The sequence below is a fragment of the Oxyura jamaicensis genome, chromosome 1 (genome assembly GCF_011077185.1).
Source record: "Oxyura jamaicensis isolate SHBP4307 breed ruddy duck chromosome 1, BPBGC_Ojam_1.0, whole genome shotgun sequence".
NCBI lineage: Eukaryota > Metazoa > Chordata > Aves > Anseriformes > Anatidae > Oxyura > Oxyura jamaicensis.
In genome coordinates, this window is record NC_048893.1 from 14,030,804 (window position 1) to 14,049,978 (window position 19,175).

The 19,175-nt window shown below is 43.1% G+C and overlaps 1 long non-coding RNA gene across 1 annotated transcript in view; it reads right to left on the reverse strand.

Annotated features, from left to right (window-relative positions):
• Nucleotides 1-14,571: 14,571 nt before the first annotated feature.
• LOC118155705 overlaps nt 14,572-19,175 on the reverse strand; it is a 34,700-nt gene continuing 30,096 nt past the window's right edge. The window contains exon 3 of the long non-coding RNA XR_004745979.1: nt 14,572-14,741. This is a non-coding gene — a long non-coding RNA (uncharacterized LOC118155705). The remainder of the gene's footprint in view (nt 14,742-19,175) is intronic.

A 19,175-nucleotide genomic window follows, 5' to 3' on the forward strand; every position in this document is an offset into this window, starting at 1 on the left:
ATAACACCAGTTGCAAAGGTATAAAGACATTTTGAACAGCTGTAAGGGGTTAACTGTGTCTTGGAAGATATTTGCAGTGCTCATCAGCTGTGATGGGTAATTATGGATTTGAAGAGATTAGCAATTTGTTTATAAAAATGATTTGAAAAGCTTTCTCCTGATACATCTTCAACCAACTGCTCATAGTTAATTAAGAAATCGCATTTATACATGCATTTAAAAGTGTCAAGAAATTACAGGAGCACCTCCACTTTTAAAAGTTTTATTTCAGACTCTGCTGGCTGGAGAGAAGACATGAACCCTGAAGGCTCAGGAAACAGAAAGAGAACAAACACTGTCACACCATCTCTGTTTTATCTCATTGTTTCGAAATCCATGCCATGAGTTTGTTGTTTGTTAGATGTATTTTTGACTGATTACCTCCAGGGGCTGCTTTGCCAATCCTGACTCTGCCTCAGTGGTCTACCTTAAAATTTACAACCCAATAGTAGCTAAATTAAGTCTGGGATATCACAGACAAACAGGCAGTCTATTGCTGACCACTGTGTTATTTGATCAGATAATTTAGTACAGTGTAAGTGGAGGACATCCAGTTTACACCCGTCTTTTTTTTTTTTTTTTTTTCTCTTTTTTTTTTTTTTTTTTCAAAGTCAAATAGGCTCTCTTTAATAGGGGCATGTGGTGTTTCAGCAGGTGCATGGTGGGAAAGAGCCCCAAAGCCAGGACGTCAGCAGCATGTCCCTGGCTGAGCACTGATGCCCTCCCCGTGTGTTGGAGGCAGATCCCTTAACGTGGGGCCACAGCACGTGGTTTGAGGGCTCCCCTCCCCTGGCAGCCAAAGGGCTGCAGCCTCAGTCCATCATGAGAGTATTGGAACCAGTCCAGAAGACGGCCACAAAGGGCTGGAGCACGTCTCCTATGAAGACAGGCTGAGGGAGTTGAGGTTGTTCAGCCTGGAGAAGAGAAGGTGAAATGGAGACCTTACAGTGGCCTTGCAGTGCCTAAAGGGGGCTTGCAGGAAAGCTGGGAAGGGACTCTTTGTCAGGGGTGTAGTGATGGGACAAGGGGGAATGGCTTTAAATTAAAAAAAGGGCAGACTTAGATTAGGTATTTGGAATAATTCTTTACTCTGAGGGTGGTGAGGCCCTGGCACAGGCTGCCCAGAGAAGCCGTGGCTGCCCCATTCCTGCAGGTGTCCAAGGCCAGGCTGGATGGGGCTTTGGGCAACCTGGTCTGGTGGGAGGTGTCCCTGCCCATGGCAGGGGGTTGGGACTGGGTGGTCTTTAAGGTCCCTCCAACCCAAACCATTCTGTGATTCTTCCAGGTGCTTCAGATCCAAGGTCTGGGTGCCATTGCATTGTGATCATCATACCAGGGAGCCTTTTAAATTTACACACTACCAGTAATACATCTGATGTTCATTACGAATGAGTGATGGTGCTTCTCTTATTAAAATCCACATTTCTCCCATCAGCACTAATTCCTTCCCACATTCTTTCCCTAACAGTTCTGATTACCAAGGGTAGCCTTGTGTAGCAATGTGTGCTCCACCTTTCTACACTTGCAAAAATGTAAATCCCATGAACATTCACGCACAAATTTCATTACAAATCTGTGTACATTAGATTGCAACCAGCAGCCTAATATGTTTTATATGTCATACATGACTTATACATATTATATGTAAACATAGCTTGTTAGAGATCCCCCACCACTTGCATCAAAGTACTCGGCAGAAGGAGCCTGACTCTGCTGATGTTCAGCTGGAGCACCCTTTTACACAGTAACTTGATTCAGGTCCATGAATACACTGACTGTGCCTGCCTGATTTGGAAAGCTGGGAACAGCTTTTCTACATATGCCAGAGCTGGAAACAGAGGCGAACCCAGAGGTGCACAACCCAGCTTCCGCCTGAATCAATGATTCTTTCTCTCTTGCACACACATGCGCTTTTATCCAGGCCCATCTCTCTTCTTCCTTGATTCAAGGAATTGAACATTCAGCCCTCTGGATTTGGTCCCTGACCACGCAGCCTGATTTAGGTTGAAGTTTAAGCATATATGGATTTGGGAACCTAGCTCAGATCAATCTCTGATATGAACAGGTAGTAAAAAGGATCCTCATTCCTCTGATCTCCCTGCTGGAATGAGAAACCATGCTGTGGGCAGATGGTCTTGTCCACTTGCTATACCCCAAACACTGAATAGTCCTCCTATGGGTCATATATATGGGTCATAGTGTTGCCCAGGGTGGGCAACAAAGCTGTGTCCAGCTCCAGCGGGGCACCTGGAGAGCTGCAGGCCCAGAGGGGTCAGCACAAGGGAGAAATGGGGATGTCCCATAGGGGCAGAGTTATGGCTCAACATGTGCAATGGAGGACTACACCAGGCAGAGCAGGGACTGCTGGCTGCTGACCCTCTCCTTCACTTCACGCTGCTGCTCCACCCTGTATACAAGGATCACATGATCTCAACTAAACAACATGTTTGGTTTTTTTAATCCTTTTTGAGTTCAGGGGCAAAGTCCAGGACACCATCACAAGAAACTACTTGAGGGCTTAGGCAGAATTTACATCGCTATCTAAGAGAGCAATCTAGCACTCAACAGCCATGGGTCTGTGCAGCCCTGAAGGCACCATAAATTTACCAGCTACCTCCTCGCCAGTTTTCCTGCCCAGGAAAATTTATTTTTCCCAAGGCTTCACTTTAGACTTGACCCCTTCTAGCTCTTTCCTCTGTTTTGTCCCTTCCACACTGCTTGTTCCTTTTCTCAACTTTCTTCTCCTCTGGGCAGATCAGTGTATCAGAAATATACTTCCCAACATCTAGGTTTTGGCTGAGACCAAGATGTTTTAAACCAGACACTGATTTGACTGCTTTGGTCAAATCCTCTTCATTAGGATGAGGTAAACAAAGTGATACTTATCCAACTGCAGCTGAGTTACAGTGGATTTGCTCCAGTTAACCCCACGTTCTCATTTGCTTACTTACCCTTGGTGTTGCAGGGAACATTATCACAGGGAAGAACCCAAGCCAGCTGTGCCTTTGCAAAGCTGTTATCTCTCAGCCTTGAACTCAGGCACGTCATATCTAACATCAGTCTACTCTCACAAGATACATCCAAATGCAATTTTCTCCACTCTCCACACCGGTTCAGCTTTTAAAAGGATTTAATAACACCCCAGTGTGCACAGCTATAAACTGAGTTCAAAGTGCTTGTTTTGAGTCAACTTTATATGAGGAGGTGTGAACCCAAGTCAGCGTGTTTCCTTATGAGAAAATTTCTCTGATTTAATGCGATCAATTTAGCAGCTGAGCTTGTGAAATGGGCTGTAATTCTGTAGAGCTTACCTCACATTGGAGAGGAAGAGACATGGGGCTTCAAGGAAGGATCAGCTGCAGGTCAAACTCACCTTGCAAATGCAAGTGACCCCAAGCTGTGACTCCACCCTCCAGCCCAGCCGGATGAAGCTCAGGGACTTCTCTCTCCAGTTCCTTCTCAGGAACGTGGCTCCTCTATATTGAGCAACAACACAGCTGAAGCCTCCTAAAACCAATGGTGGTGAAGCAACATGTCCCTGGGTAATGCCTAGGCTTCCTCCAGCACTCCCCAGGCCCATTGGTTCAGCTCACCGGTTGCTTTTGTGTCCTGCTGCTGAAAGACACAGAGCAAACCACCATGCTCAGGGACACCTGGGCAAAAGGACAATTTCAAAGCCCTGGTTGCACTGCTGTACATTGGACCCATGTCCATCTTACTCCCGGTAGCCCTGATGCTCCTCAGCAGTTAAAAGCAGGACACTGTATATAGGAAGAAAACCCCTGGGCAGCCTCTGGGAGCACATTCCCGCTTCCCATCAAAGCTGCTTCACAGGTTCATCGCCCATCTGTATGTTAATATTTCGGCTAGTTTTGCTTGTTCTTCCCAGTGAAATTTCATCACTATGTTTAATTGCAAAACCAACCACTATATTCAAGAGATGAATTACCCTATTGCCACAAGAAAGTTTGACGTTTAGTAGCTTAAGAGATATTTATGACTGAAGCAGTTCTTTTTAAAATAAAACATTCGTTTGTAGAAATTCCCCATTGGGGAAAAAAAAAAATCAATGACACATGGAAGGTGCTAAAGCCCTCCCAAAATAGAATCTTAACAGTTTCTTAAAATGGTGAAATGTACACAAATGATGAAAAACAGTTCAGAAAGTTAACCAGTTTAGTCCTGGAGCAATCCAAGAATTTCAAGACAGATTTATAGAGCACTGAAAATCTGATTATGTAAACTATCATAAATGGATTCAGTGTTAGAAGCCAACACTAAATCTTCAGCTGTTTACTGAAAAAAAAGGCAATAGGGGACTATACATTAAAATGAAGATTGATTTCAGAAAGCCTAGAATAAATGAAATATGCTGACATAATGGGTAACTGGAAAGAAAGAAAGCATAAAATTAACAATTGTCAGCTCTTGCTCCAGGATTATGACTATAAACTAGGAAATGACATTAATTGTAATGCTAGTCCTTGAGATGAACTGCAAAACTTTTGATAAAGCTTGTCAAAACTTTCCAGGTCCCTGGTTCAAAATGTGCTGCAATCATGCCTGATCATTAAGAATAATTGGAGGCAGTTCTGAAAAACCCCGTGCACGAACCCCTGCCTTTTCTGCCAGGATGGGACCCTGCCCCTGCCTCTGGGGCCATGTGCATGGTGTGACTTCAGGGGCTGGGGAGATGTGGGGTCAGGAAGGAGCCCGTCCACCTGCCTCTCTCCACTCCCACCCAACACCTCCGTGTTTCTCATGCACAGCCTCAGCCAGCCAAAACATTTTGCAAGGCTTATCGCATTTTACAACATTATTTTGATCCTGCTTGAAAGTGCGTGGTTATCAGGCACTGCTGTGAAGGCAAAGAGGAGCTGGGAGCTGGGGGGGCACGGCTTGCCCAGCTGCCCCAAGTGCCAGCCAGAGCCAGGAGTGTTCATTATCAGTGGAGGAGAACACCAGTGCCTGGGTATCTTATCCTGTGGGGCTGTGTCAAACGGTGAGGAAGAGAGGGAAAAGGCTTTGTTTCAGAGCGTGAAGGCAGATAAGGAAGACGAGTGGGAGGGCAGAAGTCTGGGCAATGGGGCTCTGAGTTCTGGATGGGGCTGTCAATGAACGAGGAGCAAGGAAACCTGCATAAAATGTTCATAAAATGTCACTCAATAAAATTAATCACAGTTAGCCGAAGATCTGGATGTAAGAGTAGTCAGGCATGACACCCTTCAGACACCCCCATGCTCAAAACCAGCAAGGCCATACACGACTGTGGGATGACACATTTCAGAAAGGGGGCACTGGCTGTGCCTCTGTTCTGCTCTGCACAGCATCACTGTCGGGTTTTACCACACTCAGAGCAGAAATGCACAACCAGGTTTCAGAAATGACATCAGGTGAGGTTATTCAGGTGTTTTTCCTTGGTAAACATCCCTGTTATTTGGTTTGGACCAAGACATCTCAACAAATATATAGTAAACTCTGCAGTCTTTTCATTCTCTCATTTTCACTTATCTACTTTTCATAACTGTACAAATTGCCTTAATCCTACTTTAAATCTATTTTCATTAAAATTCATTATGATCCTGAAAGAGCTGATGTGTGACTCATTAAAAATTTGTTGTTAAATGTTATGGATTTTGTTGTTCTTGCTAGGCCCTTCCTTTTCTCTCTCTCCCTCCCCAAAAGGAATGTTAAGCAAAAATGTTTCATTCTAGGGTTGTACTTAAAACATAGCCAATGCCATTAAAGTTGGGATTAGATATGATCCTTTTTACTGGATGTATAAGTCAAAATAAAATGAAAAGTGCCCTGGGAAACTGTCCAAAGGAGCATTTCAAATCCTTAAAAGAATCCCAACACATTGTGCTGGCTCTTTTGAAACTAGGTCTGCAAACTGGTAGGTTGGCAAATTAGTCATTAGTTTTTTTAAAGACTGAATCTGGGTGGGCACCCAGCTCAACATGTGAGCTCCCAGCTTAGAAGTGGAAAACACAGTGAAGCAAGAAGTCAAATCCATGCCCTGATGGTTGCAGGAGAGTTTCCAAAGGTCCCCCATGATACCTCCTGCCACCACATGGGATGGCAGCTTCTGTCACCTGCAGCTTGGGTGTCCCATTTCTCCAGTGGGTGCCAAACTTTTATGTTGCTGGCGCTCCTGGGATTTTCCCAGTGGAAAACAATGGAAACAGCCCCAGCATTGGAGGATTGGCACCCTACACCGCTCCAGTCCTCCCTGAGAGCCTTTCCAAGGTGACTCGGGGCTGACAGGCATCCAGATTATTCTGATTCAAGCACAGATTTTGGTTTTACATTATGAGAAACCTGTTCTGATTCAGGGGGTGGTGGTAAGGGTATCTAGTGTGTTTTATCTCTACAGAAAGAAGTTTTACAGGCATGAAAGAAAGAACTCAGCTTTGTGCTGTATTTGGCAAGCAATACTGCCCTACGCTATTTAATCCAGTGTATCTGCTCAAATATTGTCAATGCAATAAAAATATAAAAAAGGAAAAGTAGTCAGGTAGAGAAGGGTGGGAGGCTACATCTGGATGTCACAGCGGGATATTTTTTCAGATGCATTTGCACTTGTTTCTGACTCTTCTGGAGCGGGACTCATCACCTGTCGCTGCAGGTTATCGGCAGCGCAGCCATCGATGCTGCCACTTGTTGTGCAGGTTGTCTCCGGAGCCAGCAGGCGGAAGAGCCACTTTTAGGAGGTGACTCACCTCACACTAAGGCTGATATTTAACCTTGTCAGGATGAGTCGTGCCCTAGAAGTGCCTATTTCCCCCCACTGGCTGAAAGGGAGCCTAAAGCGACCAGCTCTGACATAGATGGCTGTGCTGTTGGCATCAGCGGGGAGGTGAGATCCTGCAACTGAGTCATTATATCTGCCCTAAAATGCAGTTGAGGGATTGATTGTTTTGGATTTTGCTATTTATACAGAGCAACATTCAAAGATGAAAGAAACAAGGAGGAACTGTTTCCTTGCCGGTCTGAGTTGGCACCCCAGGGGTGAGTCACGCTGATCTCCCTCCGATAGCCGGGAGAGGGGTGGATAACTCACAGCGATGTCAGCACGCAGACACATCCATTAGCCACGGTGACAAAGTCACGAAACCTCCACTTCTGCTGTAGGAGTATTATTACTGCAGGAGAAAAGTCTGAGTCACGGGTGTAATCCAGCCTCCAGTCAGGTATGTGATACGTAAGGTGTTAAGCAGCTGAGGGGCTGGAAAATACTGAACTGATCACCGCTCGGTGCAGGTGAATCACACAGTGAAGTTCCTTGGATGTGGCACATGGAGAAGTGGTTTGAAAAGCATGTGGGACAGCATACTAGTGCTTGAATTTTCACAGTGGTTTTCACAGAGAGATAAACATCTCTCTTATTTCATCCTTGCTATTTTGAAGTAGATTCTTCCAGACAGTGTCTGGAGTTTCAGATTTTCATCATCTAAATAGATGTTAAAATATCTCAGGGTATGGAAGCAGACATTTAGGACACCTGCACAACCTTTTCCAGCGAGGTACCATGCACTGACATAGTGTAGGAGTGAGTACAGCTGTAATGGAGGAACTCTAACATCTACATAAATCCCATTCAGAGTTAAACTGCTACTTTAAGATGCTTTAAGGAGGCTATTTATTTTTCTTTCTTATTCTAGTGTAATTGGTGCAGGGTTGTTTAGATACCTTATCTAAACATTTCCGTTTCTTCATACATTGTTGTGATTTTGGTAAAAACCTTTTGATGCTTGGAGTAACAGCTGACATTTACATAGTCTAGAAGAAGAATCAGTGGCTAAATGACCATTTTGTTGGGAAAAGCTGCTGGGAAAAGGCTACCACCGAAGCACAGATCTGGGCAGGAGCTGTGCCATCGAGCTGCTGCATTTCCCAGGAACAAGGCTGCAATGAGGACCTCCCCAGCACTGGGGGTGGTGACATCACCTGCATCCTTGGGAAATGCTGGAAAGCACCAGAAAATGACAGCAGGAAAAGACACAGACACAAACAGGATGGTAACGAGGCATAGAAAATATTGAGTTGTTTCGATGTGACTTACACTTGGCAAACCCCTGTGTGCTGTCAGCTTCATACTTGAGTTTCTTCTCCCCGGCATGGTCCAACAGGCAGCACAGGATTTGCCTCTGCTTCTGAGAAGCCAGTGGGGAATGGCCACAGAAGCAGCACACCTGGACAAACTGGGCCACTTCTGGCCTCTGGTCAGGGGCTGTGCCACCAGGGCTGCAGGTGAGGCCAACCTGCCTGCCGGTCTTAGATATTTTGGCTTACTTTTTGTATTCAGCCTTTTGATTCTTTTGATTATTATTATTTATTTTTTTTTTTTTTTAAAAAAAAGTCTGTCCCTTTTCCAGTCTTCTGAAATATCATAAATCCTCCAAGATACTGTCAGCACCTTGCTGGGGCCCCAGGAGGGTTGAAACCTGCTGGGTTCCCACAGAACCATGCCAGTCTGTGGGAATACAACACAGAGGCGGTCCAAGGTGTTTTTATGGAATTAGCTCAGATCCAGTTGGACTTATTTTGGACTCATGTTGGATGGGGCTTTTTGGATGGGCATAGCAGTGGGCTGGAAATGACCCATGCCACTTCCCTCATGCTTACCACCCCAGCAGGTGATTCTCCCAGAGCTTGGCAGGGGATATGACACAGGTACACGTGTAGTCAGCTCACGTCCAGACAGACTTTCTGAGAGAAGGCCTTAACCTCGTCTTGAATGGAGATTGTTAGACTATTTCCAGGCCCAACATAACCCTTTAATCTGCTACACTTCATTCATGTGGCTCTCGTGCTAATGAGCCATGTCAGACACTACCTATCTCTGCATATGTGGCAGAGATAATCTTCAAACTGGATAATTCAACCACAGATGCCAGGGAGCTGGGTTTAAGCTGCAGAAAACTCTGGGATTGCTTCAGCCTTGTCCCTAAGCACTCCAGGGTGACTTTCATTGGACCCAACTGAACTGAAAACATCTCATTGAGGGAGTACTCCCTAATCTGTTCCTTCTGTTGTGCTCAGTTCTTCCCCTTTTGTCACTGCTGTTAACTGCATTAACCATCTGATAGCAGTTAAATATTTTTTTCTGAAGTATTAAGCAACTTGAATGATCATGAAATCCTGCTGGAATGGGAGCTCACTCTGAAAGGGATAGTCACCATTGGCCATATCTACCAGTCTTTATACAGGTAAATCAAGCTGGTATTTGCTGCAAAAAAACCTTCCTGCCTTCTGAGCGATCCCTTCTTGGAAAAAGGAAGCCCGAGTGCAACTCTACCAAAGCAGTAAAGGAGCACAAGACAAAACATCAGTAAGGCCTAAGGAAGGTGCACAGAAAACAAGGAGTGGATAACTGCGAAATCCTGAACTCACCATCTCCTCAGATCATGCTTTCACCCATAGGAGAGGCAGAAAGCAAAATGCAGCATGAATTAGAAACAGAAAACAGATATAAACTCACTGCATACTCAGTATCTGGTACCTTCCCTGGCTCCCACTCTCCACCTCCTCTCTGCTGACTGCTTGTCTTCAGCCCGTTCAGTTGTGACAGCACAACTGCTTGCAGTACTGCATTTTGAACTGGATTAGGGAACTGATCCGATTAAAAAAAAAAAAAAAAAAAAAAAAAAATTCCTGCCAAAAAATGTCAGTTCTGTGATGGGAACGGACGATAGTGAGAATAATTGAAACCAGCATTGCCACTGAGCATGTTGCATTACAAAACCACAGCCCCAGCTACATGGCCAGCCCAGCCAGGGAGCTCTGCACTGTTCTGATTTACGAGTAAATCTGCTGTTAGAAGCTGGCACTACTCTTGCCTGGGACTTTTTTTATTATTATTATTTATTTTGTTTTAAATAAATGAGTACCGTTGTCTTCCAGTCACAACAAATATTCCAGCTGTCTTATTTAGGGCTAATGATTGACATCTTTTGTCATGAAAATGAAATTCAAGGATGCAAAACTGTATTAGAAATGGCTGAGAGGAGAAAGTATGGATCAGAAATTTCAGAGGGCAAAACATTAACGTAACAATTACAGGAACACAAAGCCTTAAAAACCCACAAAAGTCATATGAAAAACTATATTTATAAAAATAAAATTAAATAGCTCCTGTTTGGCACAGCTAGGCACATCTGCACTGCAGCGGAGGTGTGCGCCCACCCATGGCATGAGGGCTGCGGCTCCTGCCAGCAAGGCTTTCAGGGCAAAGTACACGTCTTACATGTTCTTGTGCTCCTAACCAAGAGCATAAAAGGGTGGAGCTGCTCTCATTTACTGTGAGATTTTTCTTGTCCATAGCAGAGGCTGGAATTCACTCAACACCACGAGGTTTGACAGCACCGGGGTGCCCCGAGCGCTCCCCGTCCTCCCCACGGTGAAATTTGTGGCACGGTTCTTGGCACGTGGGCTGGTGCCAGCCAGCTCTCCCTTGCATTGTTTCTGGGTAGGGTTCAGAAGCATTGTGGGCCAGAGACTGTTCCCAGCACCAGTTTCCATGTGACCACCCTGTTTTGGAGGGTAAGAGAGGTTAATGTTATGGATGCAGCCTGCTCCTTGCCAACCAGCCTCAGTGCCAGGGAATGGCCCCAGGCACATTTCATTTGCTAGTATAGGCACAGCTTCAGTTTCTTTGTGCTGTGATTCCTCTGTCATTCACTAGCATTTTAAAACCCTTTGGTAATAGTTTGTTAGTGAGCTGATAGGTATTTTAGACAGCAAGTTATGGGTTTAACAGATTCCACCTTTTTTCTTTTATTTTTACTTTTTTTTTTTTTTCTTTCTTTTTTTTTTCTTTTCTTTTTTTTTTGTTTCCCTACAGTAAGGAGGAAAGGTGTCCTGAGGCTTTACACCCGCCTCCTGCAGTGCTGGGATAACTGCTGACAACGGGCACCCCGGCTGGCTGTTCAAGCTAGGCAACAGACAAATCCTCTGCTTGCAAACACTGCTCCTTATCTTCCACGAAAAGTAGAGAGGTTTATCTGAGCAGGCTCTTCGTGGAAGGAACCAGGCATTTCTTGGCAACTCAAAGCACAGTGGCAAACTATGCTCTTAATTTGCTAATGCTGTTCTGTTTCAGGGAGCTGCCCTGATGAACCACTCATCTCAAGAGGAGGAGCAGGAGTTAGCCCCTAACGTCCTACAATTTCTGTGCTTACAGCCCCTGCCTTCATTTTGTCCTCAGCCCCCCAACAGGAGAGCTGCACAGCGCCACCAAACCAGCTGTAATCCGGAGGGCCAGGCAAATACTAATGCCCAATTTAACATGCAGCTCATGTGCCTTTAAATAGCAGCGAGAGCCGAGCCAAGCCATCCACTGCAGCAATTTCTGGACATATGTGCAGAGCCCCCCTCCCTCGCCGAGCCCTCCCAGCCCGGCGCCGGGGATTGGCGCGGCTGCCTGTCAGTTCCCGGTCACCCCACTGACGTCTCCTCCACGCTGTGGACTTGATCCCGTTTGTAGCCAATGTAATTACAACGTGGAGAATCAACAACTGTTAACGATTTAGGTTAAATGTAATTTAATGCCCCCAGATTACTGCACTTAGGTTAGATTTCATTTCATGTGAGCCATAGAGAGAGTTTGAAGAGGTCGCATACTTCTGCTAAAGTAATTCTGGACAAAGGAAAGATTGACACTAGTTTCCTTGGGCTCTATTAAATGCTTCAGCGACTTTGGCATGAGTTTTTAATCTGTCATCGCTTTTGGAATTCCACATGTTAAAAAGAGATCTGACTGAGAGCAGAGGTTCAAAATCCATTCTTCCTTGGGGGGGGTCCATATATCTTAAAGAATGAGAGCTTAAAATCCCTGATCATCTCTGAGGGTTTGCTTGGTCCCTTGAAGAGACTATGCCTACTATTTCATCCACAGTGCCATTTTTATCTATAAGCCATGAAAGACAGCATGAAATGTTGCTGTTAGAAAGTCTAAGAAGTCGTCATCCAAGCCTAGAAACCAGAGAGTCCATCACAGAGTGCTCTTGTGCTACTGGGACGGCTGCCAAGCGAGGCATGCAGATTGCTGTTGGTGAGCTTTTGGATGATGAGAAGGACGGGGCTTCCCAATGCAGCAGGCACTGCCCCGGAGTGCACAGAGCTCCTGAGCAGGCAGGCAGCACAGCTGCTGCCTCTGGTTCCTTTTGGTAGCCACTTTCTAGGTAGACTATGCTGGACCATAGACCCAGAAGTTGGAGCTGGATGCCAAACACATTTTAGTAGAGGCTTTCAGCTCTCTATGTTGCTCTAACAGAAAGTTTCCTAACAAGGAAACAGCAAAAAAAGCTGTCTGGTAGCTTTAGAGCTCATTTGTCTCCTCCCCAGATGTAGAACAGCCATGTCTTTTCCAGTCATCCACGCTTCCACTGCTCCATTAGGAGCGCAAATATTTGTGAATGAATTTGACAACTATTCTCTAATTCTTGAGCAACTCAGCAAAAAATAGCATCAAGCCCAGCAAGCTTTTGTGATTTGGTGACAGTGTGGCCTTTGTTTATCCTTAGTATTGAAAGCAAAGGGATATTTGATGCACTGATGTATTTTGATGAAGTTCTTTATGTGCTTAACTTTGGCAGGTTTTATTAGCCCACACCTCTGTGATCCTGGGCAGCTGCTGTGATGACAGCATTTGGATTTACTGACAGCAGTCTGCTGGCCTGTTGGTTCACAGCACATAACAAATGGAGGAGCTTCCACATTCCCATGGTGGAAAAGTCAACGCTTCCTGTGGTCTTACATCTCTTGCTGTCCAAGGGTTTAGGTGTGGTCTCATGCTATTTGTAAAGCACTTTGCTCTCGGGTAGTATGGGGCAACTTTTTTCCATGAGTCAGATGCAAGGGCAGTGCATTCCACCGCGTTCTCCAAAAGGTTTTGAGCCAACTTTGAGCTTGGTTCAGTACAGCAGTTTTCTTGAAGTTGACCTGACAAGAATCTCAGTCTTTGCATGGAGGTTTTCAGCAACGTACAGGTACCAGCCTAAGGAAAAGCATACGCAGATGATGAATAATGACAGAAAGGCTTTAATGAAAAGTCATAAACTAATCACAGAAAGAAGCAAGCCATCATTATTCTGTGACACGAGGCAAAGACCAGTTATGTACAGAACTTTCTAGCCTATATAAGCCTTTTTAGTTTTTTGGCATTGCAAGCCTTCCAAAAGTGTGCACAGAAACAGTTGTTCTCCAGCATTATCAATTGTTTTCATAGCCCATGTAGCTTAAGATCTATTAAAATTGCTCAGGTAAGTTGTGTTGTGGGTTTAATAACTGGAGGTGACTATTACACACTTGGTGATTTACAAATGTTAATCACAGTAATATGACATATTATTCACTAAATTGTATAATTACACAAACTAAATTGCTGGAGCAGAGTGCCCGAGTTCAAATTTTACATATAAAACAAGTCACTACTTTTGATGGTAGTTCACAGAAACAAGAAAAAATTATTATCTCACATCAGGATTCTTCCATGTGGCCCTCTTGAAGCAAAGGAAAAGAAATACTTTGCACATTTCAAGTATTTCATGGTTGGAGCATAATTAATGTCTTTACTGCAGGATTGCTAGTGGAATGAAGGGTATAATTATATGGTCAAATTGAAATTTTGAGATTTTGAAATTGAAAGATTATTGAAATTGTTGCTTTTCTGATTAGAAGGCCCTTTAAAAATGGTCACCAAAAGTCAACAGTTTAGTCATGTAATAGGAAGCATCGTGGGATGGTTGCCAACTTCTTCCCCTTCAAATGAATTTTCCATCTGGAAGGGCTTTGAATCCCTTTCCAATCACGTAGGCTAGACCTGGAGACCCATCAGAAGCACTTTCCCTGATACGGCTTCGAATCTGTCGGGACTTTCCGAAGGAAACAAAGATAAGCGAATCACTACAAGCACAGAAAACAAAGGGAAGGCCGGCCATGTCAATGCGGATCATGGACCATGTCTATTGTGCACTAAATAGATCCCCAAGTGAAACAGGACTGAACATGGTACTGTAAGTAAGATAGAGGAGCTGGATATTCACAAAAAGACTGTCAAAGGTGAACTGAAAATTTCCAACAGCAAACTGCAGAGCTATAAACACTGTCAGCCAGGAAAATAAGTGCACTTCCACTCAAAGCAAGTAATATGAAGAATGAAGCTACAGTAGAGAACAGGGACTAAAATTCAACTCAAAGGAAAGGAGGAAATACACCATGACAGAATTGCCTAAGAAAGATGTAAGTGATTGAAACAATGGGGGGTAAATAATGCTTCTGTCCAAGAAGGGGCTTTGTACAATTACTCTGAAGAGAAGCTACCATGACGAGAAGTAGAGCTATCTGGTTTCCTTCCTCCTGCTTTGTTCATTGACCGTACCTTCACACTACATAATGCTAGTGAACAAATAAATTAATGGCAACTAGTACTGTTACACTTCAGTGACTGTAAGAAAGCGGTTGACAGTGATGCTGCTATAGCAAGACACTGAAAATTTACAGATTTCATTGTAAAATCACTCACGTTTTCCAATGGCTTTCTCAGTACACCAGAAATTAAATGATTGCTTTGATGTCACTGCCGGCATAGACAAAGGTACATCATCTCCCTGCAGTGTCGTGTACTGCTATGTAACAAATATCTGGCATGGAGACTGGAGTCCCAGGGGTGTTTGGCAGCCTTGGTTTGCTGGGGATATCTATTCATCAGCAGATGAGATACAACAAAAGACAAATGGCTTAGTCAGAACAGCAAAACAATAAGGTCTTATAATCAACAGGTCAAAAAACAAAGGCTATGAAAATAAATATGACCTTACATTGCACCGTTGTTCTAGAAGGAGTAACCGCTAGCATTGTTGTCCCATTTACTTACCCAGGCAGTATGTCTCACAGCCCTTGTGACTCTGTCTGTGGTGCAGGGTTCAGATGGGCAAGGGAAAGACTGCTCGTCTAACAAAAATAAAGTCTTTACAAATGGTGGATCATGGAGAAGAAATAGGTTTATCAAATGCCCTTTAAACAACTTTCAGTTAGTGATCTGCAGTAGGTATTCATAACAAAATGATGAGATAAAGAACAATGACAATTTAGGGTATACGCAACTACCTATAGTTGAACAAAAGTATAGATAAGAAAGTAGAATGCATTGACCATATCCTGACAATACTGAACAACAGGCTAGATGACCCAAAGTCTGGAAGTAAAGATGTTGACTGGAGGAATGACTTTGCAGGACTTGAGGAACTGAAGAAATGACCTTGCAGATCAGCAGATGGATCACATTACAAGTACTGATCTATGATAGGATTAGTTAGGGGCAAGTGACCTCTGCCTTATGTCCTAGCATATGTGAGGGATGAGTTGCCTTAGAGCACCCCCATATGCTGAAGTTTTCTCTGTACAGTAACCAGGTGCAGCACACATGCAGGGGTCTTCCCAAATTGTCAAGACAATGGCTGTATTCATGTTCTCTGCTGTAGAGAATGTGACATGTTTTCCTTACTTTACACATTGCAAGCCTATAAAGATGCCAACAGTTGCTTTGGACATCTCACTTTTAGCATAACAGTGTGCTTACTATAAAAGATTTTCAGGTACAATCAACTCAAACTTTTTTTTGATTTCTATTGAATATGCCAAGGATTTCGCCATGTATCATCAACTGTGATAGTACCTTTTGTCATCTCCCCTTTGTCATCACCCTTTGACATCTCCCTTTTGTCATCACAGAAACAGGGAAAATACTTGTTTTCTGCAAGCTACGCAGTGATTTGGAATGCATTTAAATCAAAGGGGAGAATCGTATTTGGTTACCCTGAACATTTAAACCAAATAATCTTCTTAGACTTTTTTTTTTTTTTTTTTTTTTTTAGCAATGTAAAAAAAATTATTCCCCAGACATGTCAAGGAACCAAGGTCTTTTAGCACTGAAACCCCATAAGGAGTCCATTTCCAACAAAGGAAAGCATTTTCTTAACTCATCAAATGTTTGCATTGACCTATGATAGAAGGGTGTTCATTGTACAGGGATAGAGTCATAGGGCAATAATAATTACACACCAAAAAGTTTTGCAAGCTCTAATAAGGCTGTTTACTGGTCTATTTTCAAAAATAAATACCTGCTAAAGGTGTGTGCCTGCTGAGGTATTTGTCCCTCCACCTAAGGCATACTAATGCGTAGTTTCCTCTAGCTATGCTGAAGATCACAGGCAATTCTTGAAGAACACATCACTCAAATCTCTTTCACAACTATATGAAGGTGCTCTAATAAATATATATTCAAAGATAAAATGAAAAAGAGGGAGGGAAAAAGGAACAGATGGTGTCAGGAAGGTAGACAAGAGGAATTTTCTCTTGTTTTATCTTGAAACCAAGAACACATCCTTCACTGAATCTTTATAATAACAGGGTAGAAGAAAAAAAGAACATATTTCAAGCAAAGAGCATTTAATTGCCTTAATACAGAGGTTTGGACTAACCAATTTATTCAAATAATTTATGTAAGAGTTTTGAATATTTTTGGATACTTTTCTCTTTCTGAGCGCTTTTGACCCTGAAAGGTTACCTCCCCTAAAAGAAGAGAGAGCAATAGGAGGTTGCAGCCAGCAGACCCTGGGTTTTGCTGTTGGTGGCTCACCCCAAAGGCAGTTCTGTGGGGAAATGGAGGCAATTCTTTTGGGGGGATGGAGGTCATGTTTCAATCCAGATGAATTCCCAGAGCCTGTGTATTGCCTGGCCACACTAGTGTGTGTCCTGGTAGAAGGGAACGAGGAGAGGTGGGATGTGTCCTGGAGCAGTGGGGAGCAAGAGTTGACCTGCACCAGGATTCAAGTTGGCTTAATGTGACCATGGAACAAGAGCATAAGCTGGTGTTAAGGCACTGGAGCCACTGTAAGGGAAGGTTCTTATTTTCATTATAGATCTGGATTGTCATTGAACTTCATCACACAAGAACTATTATTTGCATGTCTGCTTTTACTCAACTTCAGAGTTAGACAAAGTGTTTGGACCAAGAGTCAGCATGCCAAATTTTGTCAACCTGAGTTTAGTGCGTATTTATGCTTCACCTTTCAGATATCTATTCCTTTCACTAACAGAGTAGCTAGTTCGTGCAACACCATTGCCTCCCCATTGACATCCCCCCTCCAGGCTGCCTGCATTTTGAGCCATGGAAGCAGCCAGGCTTTATCACACCAAGTCCCGCTCAGAAGGGACACACTGGACAGGAAGCTCTGATGTACATGACCCCCTGCGTTACTCTCTCCTTTTCCTCCTCATGGAACCCAATGAGAAAGGTTGGCTTGCTATGTTTTGTAGCTTTTCTGTTTCATCCACACAATCTGGTGCTTTTTTCCCCACTCAGGCAGGAATATACCAATTCAGCTTTTTACACTTGTTTTTGGACTGTAGTCCCATCCTCATTTACTTTTAGAGACTTCTGCATTCCAATTTACATGTATAATGCACAGTTAATTACAGTTTAAATTAAGCACACTAAAATCAAGATCTGATGATCTGTTTTATCAAATCAGGCTGTGTAAGATTAACAGCTATTATAAAATAAATGAAATATGTAGATAACTCTTACCATTTCAGTAGTTAATTTACAGATCCATTAATTCTCTGGGATGCACTGAACATACAAATGGGGACCAAGTTGCTCACATGAAAAATGCAGTCCCATTCTTTCCATTAGGCTGCTGCCAAACCATATTAGAAGCAGAAATTCCCTGTGGTTTAATAACAATCTGGTATTTTGTACCTAAAATGTATGTCTTTTCTTTTGCTTACCTGAGTACAAGTATCTAGTAACATATTTTTTTCTAAGAAATAAGACGGCACCAAAAAAAAAAAAAAAAAAAAAAAAAAAGGAAAGAAAAGAAGAGCTTTATTAACAATTTATATCTTGCTATGGTGTATGGAGCTCTGTTTTCTAACCCTTGATAATAGTAAAGGATGTTGCAACATCCCATCCTGAGTAGGACTTCAGAAGAACATTGTGGTCAATTCTTTCCCATGAATACCCATGGGCTGCTGCACAGAGCACTCTCCAAAGAAGCATGGTTGAGATCCTGCATGCCAAGTTCAGGATTATGTACAAGTCTTCTACAGCTTGGATATCACTAACCAAAGACTGCTACATAAAATGTGGATATCTTCACTCTGACACGCTTCGGAATCCAGTGCCTAGCCAAAACTACTTAGCACATTTTTCTCAGATATACAAATAGCTTGGGAATAACTAAAACAACATTTGAAGACACATTTACTCTTTGCAGAAAAAAATAATAATAAAAATAAAAAATAAAAAATATCTAGCCACAGCTGTAAATGTCCTGTATTTTGCATGATGTGTTTGTGGGGAAATGAGGATGTTTTCTAGCAATGAAGTAGATTATTCAGGAACAGTTCTTAAAGTGATCAAAAAGAAAGGTATAAGCTACTTTATATATATATATATATATATATATATATATATATTTAAATACAAAAGAGCTGTTCGTTGAAGTACTGATCAAGCTAAACACAAAATCAAATGAATCAAGGATTAGCTTCAATAGAATGCACAGGCTTCTGCTGAGACAGAAATGGATTATTTTGCCAAGCAGCAGCAGGGCTCGCCAAGATAAATTACTTGATTAAAAACAACCTCCATGTTGGTTGATTTGGTATTCAGTTTTTTTAACTTTGGACAAAGAAGTGAACATTCTCTGGGAAGATAAAAAACAAGCTGCATTTGAGTAGCTCTTTTATTTAAGTGACATAAGCACAAATATAACAGCGAAGATAAAAGAAACAAATGAAAGAAAGACTAAAGCAGGAAGTAAGGAAAGGTTCTTATTAGCATTAATATTATTTATTTGCTTTGCATCCATTCCTAACAGCACAAGTCATGAAGCAATGCCACATTATATGAGGCACAGTGCAATCGCAAAATGAAAGGACAGGGTGTGCTCCAAGCAGTTCACCATTTAAATATAGCACCACAGACAACAGGCAAGTATTGACTAACGGGAGGGAGTACAAGGACAAGCAGTCCTGCACACCCAAGGCAGTGGGCTCAGCCTGATGTGGCTGTCATCCAGGGATGGCTGCCTGAGGAACTCATGGAGCTGGTTTTGGGTTTAGGG